At 34.7% G+C, this 4,101-nt stretch overlaps 1 long non-coding RNA gene across 1 annotated transcript in view; it reads left to right on the top strand.

The window, feature by feature from the left end:
- Window positions 1-4,030: 4,030 nt before the first annotated feature.
- Window positions 4,031-4,101, top strand: part of LOC111089105 — an 18,560-nt gene continuing 18,489 nt past the window's right edge. The window contains exon 1 of the long non-coding RNA XR_002613445.1: window positions 4,031-4,099. This is a non-coding gene — a long non-coding RNA (uncharacterized LOC111089105). The remainder of the gene's footprint in view (window positions 4,100-4,101) is intronic.

The following is a 4,101-nucleotide window of genomic DNA, read 5'->3' as shown; positions in this document are numbered from 1 at the left end:
CGCCTGATTTAAATGTCACACCTGAACGCTCACATCCTTTTAATTATGTTTGAAATTATGAACATTGCTCAACATCATGAAAATTAAACCTTATTTTCAATAAGCAATCCTGAAAAATATTTGGGGGTGCTTAACTTTTTTCCAGGTGTATACATCGTTGCTTAGCAAAAACTATCACCTCATTGTTCTTAGGCCAACTGTGGTGTTTATGTAGAATTATACACAGACTTTTCTCTGCATTAAAACACTTTTATTTGCAAACTTTCGGCCCTCTTACCGGATCCTTAATCGGGGAACAATGTACAATTTACCTACGTTATGAGTCTTAGCAATTAGGGTGTTTACGTTGAATGCTCAATATTCAAATTGATTTCCTGGAGTCCAATGCGGGACACCTAACTGATGAATAAATTTTTGTTTGCTTTAAACTACTTTTCATAAAAAATACATACAAGTTATTTTCATATTATTACATCCTCAATAAGTATGTTATTATCCATATATTTGAACGTTAATATGTAAAAATGAAGAATATTGTACGAGGACAGGACAAATCTTAGGTTTAGTCATAGTACGGTAGAGCTTATCGGTATAAATTTTGATAATGCGGGACGTTTAAGTTCATTATCTCCCAAAGCGGGACGTTTTCGCGTACTCTAAAGGTTCTGGGGATAGACCGCTCGAAAACGAGGGTGTCCCGCCGAAATCCATACGTTCGGTCACATTATATATGTATAATAATTGTTATTTGAAAATGGTGTTTCTATTTGTCGGTTTGTTTAATCTGCACCAGATTAAACATACAACTTTTCACAAAACATCATAACGCAATACATAAAAGTAAGACCACAACACGTAGTTCTGAGACTAAAAGACGTAGGTTTCTAAAAAAATCAGAATGAATAAGGGTGCACATTCGTTTGACATCAGTGTTCTTCCCTTTTCTTCAGTTTGTTTGTATTTTTTTTAACAAACATAGTAATAAAAAATTTTCACTGTGGTAAACGAAATAATAATATGATCTGAGTAAGAGTTTTTTTCTTCCCGATATGTAAAAAATCCTTACGCGATAAAAAATAATGAATATTCTCGAAATCTGCTTTACTGAATTTTGGAAAATCCATTATTAAAACCAAAACAACTTTTATGAAGTTTAAATTTGCAGGCCTGTGTGTAATCAGATTTCCGCACCTGGTAACATCAATTTTATCACTCGCGTGATTCGCGCAAATCCGGTGAAAAAAAACAGGGGATACAGCTTTAGTACTGTTACGTCTATATTCGTTTGTTAATTTCCCGTAAAAATTCTTTCCGAAGAACTTCAGCGATACAAGTCCTTTCTTAAATGAAACTATTTTATTCTTTTTCAATACAACTTTGCAATACACAACATTTCCACATTCACTTTAACTTAAACACACGCTATAACTCACAACGATTCACGCACTTTACTTATGGTCACTACCGTTCACTTGATTCAAATATCTGCTATTATATCTCCACTTTATTTTCCGGGCTTATATACAAAAAATAGAGTGCGTCTGGCAAACACTAGAGTTGCCAGGAACAGTCATGATCTAGAAACTCATGACTGTTACCAGCGTCACGTGACTTCCGCTGTCGTAACAGTACTAACTTTTCAAAATGCGTACACCAAACACAAATTCTGTTTTAAAATGCCTACAAACTCTGAAAATTACATGTATCTATTATGAGCAGTAATTGTTTTTGCTTTCTCACCATCGGCTGACACTCCCAGTATTCAAGTGTTTGCCGCATAACTAAGGCTTCATTTATATTAGATGGTAACTAACTGAAACGGTATGAAATGCATGTTCCTCAATATCAGGCATTCTTTGGTGTAATCCAATAAATCTTTGAATAATTGTTGATAAGCTCAAAGGTCGTGACTGTGTCTTTCATTTACTAAACTCAAAGAAAAGGTTTTAATTACCAAATGACATATAACGCTAGCTGTTTTTCCAATTGGTTACTTACGAAATTGAGAAACAAAGTTTTAATTGATAAATGACGAAAAACGCTAGCTCGTTTTCCTAATTGGTTATTTCGCCTACAGATCCGAAGTTGTTATCGCCGAGTTCACATAGACCAGCTAAGAGAATTATTTTAAGAAATTATACTTTAGTTAGAAAGCTAGTTAGATTACAATAGTTATAGGACATTGTTTGCTTTGTGAATGTTATTATTTTGTGTTCTTAAGTGCATGTATGAAATAAAAAAATTAGAATTATTTGATGTACTAGTACCACTGGCGGGGCTGACAGCAGAAAAAACAAAGAAGCCACACTTAAATACTAATTTTTTTGTTTTTTATGTATATTTATTTATTTATTGTTATAAAAGTAACGAAAATATAAAAATGAGAAACTTTAAATTACATAAGAAAACATAAGTGAAAACAGTTAAATAAAAAAATTAATTTTCAGCACAAGCTACTTGTGAGTTACGTGATTTATCTACGTAACCTGTGGATACTGTTCAAAGAGCAATACATCAATAAAATGAAAAGGAAATAGTTGTGAAAAAGATTTAGGACTGAATGTTTTAGGATGAATTATTGTCATTATCTGTCAGTCATTCTTGGTTCGTATTTTTAGGGTGGTTAGAAGGTTGGTCAAATTGACTGAATCCTTAAACTGATATGGTAAAGAAAATAACAGATACAATATAAAGTTTTACTGAAAGAAAAACTTGATATTCAGTTAGGAGGTTCTAAACGTTATGCAAATTAAATAAAGAAGGTTAAAGATATGCCTTTAACATGTATAACATTTACATAATTTAAGCCTCCCTGTGGACTTACAATGGTAGAAACTGGGTTTCAATACCCGTGGTGGGCAGAGTATAGATAGCTCATTGTGTAGCTTTGTACTTAAACTACAAACAACTATAATTTAATGTATACTATAAAAATTTGCAAGGTTTAAGTACCATTCAAGATTTAGATATCATCAGTAAATTACTGCTGATGTCTCAGGAAATATTTTCTAAGTATGAGCTATTTGTTTGAAGAAGTTTAGCTTGTGAGAGCGGATACACCCCTGCTGGCTGCTGTGCTCCCTCGCTGCACTTTCCTCCCCTTCTTCCTGTCTTGGGTAGCATCCCTGTTTCAAGTCGGTGTTCTAACTAGGGGCGGATCTAGGACTTTCAAAGGGGGACCCAAATGATTAGTTATCAGAGAGTGTCGTGGAGCTTGCTCCCTTCTGAGAAGCTGGAGAATTTTTGAAATCTAATTCTAATTTCCTGACACTTTTCATTGATTTTTTTGCTAGATATTCTCTTTGTCGAATTAACAAAAAGAAATCAGAATGATCAACACTTTCGACAACCACTGAGAACGTCTTTTCCTTCATTTGCGGCACTGATTGTCAGAATCGAGAGTTAGAAGCGACTCCGAAATCAAGTTATATCAAGTTCTATTTGCTGATAGGCTAGAGAAAGTGATGAAATGTTTGATGTTCGCACCATGAAAAGGGCTGCTTCAGAAACCTATAGTGGATTTTATATCGATCATAATATTTTGGAAGAAAGGATCCTTTACAGCTATTTTCAACAATTTACACGGCACAGTAATACGAATATAACTGATACCAGGAATTAAATAAATATAGTATTTCTACTACTTGCATCTCCATTTTCTTCTTATTTCTATTTAATGTTTTACTATTTCCTTCAATTTCGTTTTTGTACTGGAAAGGAGGATCTAGACACCCCCCCCCCCCTTATAATAGACACCCTACTATAAAACGAGTTCTGAAGAGATATTGTTACGACAGCGTGGGTTACGTGAGGACAGCGGAAGTCAAGTGACGCTGGTAGCACGTGTTGAGAGTCTTAGAAGTTTCTAGAACAGGCAGTATTATCGTATATAAGTGCGCTAGACAGTGAGAGAGGGAGATGGAGTCGAAGCAGTAGTGGAGACAGAGACGTAGCAGAGACGATGCAGGCAGAGAGAAAGAAAGACAGCGATTATGGTCAGCGGGAACTGAGGATAGCAGACACAGTAATCGGGACAGACAGTTAAGTCCAAGCACGATAGAAAGTGAATGAATTGTTGTGAACTATAGTGTGTGTAACTGT

This window comes from Limulus polyphemus, unplaced genomic scaffold (assembly GCF_000517525.1).
Source record: "Limulus polyphemus unplaced genomic scaffold, Limulus_polyphemus-2.1.2 Scaffold5235, whole genome shotgun sequence".
In the NCBI taxonomy this organism is placed as follows: domain Eukaryota; kingdom Metazoa; phylum Arthropoda; class Merostomata; order Xiphosura; family Limulidae; genus Limulus; species Limulus polyphemus.
Note: the sequence above shows the minus strand (reverse complement) of the source record. Positions and strands in the feature narration are given on the sequence as shown.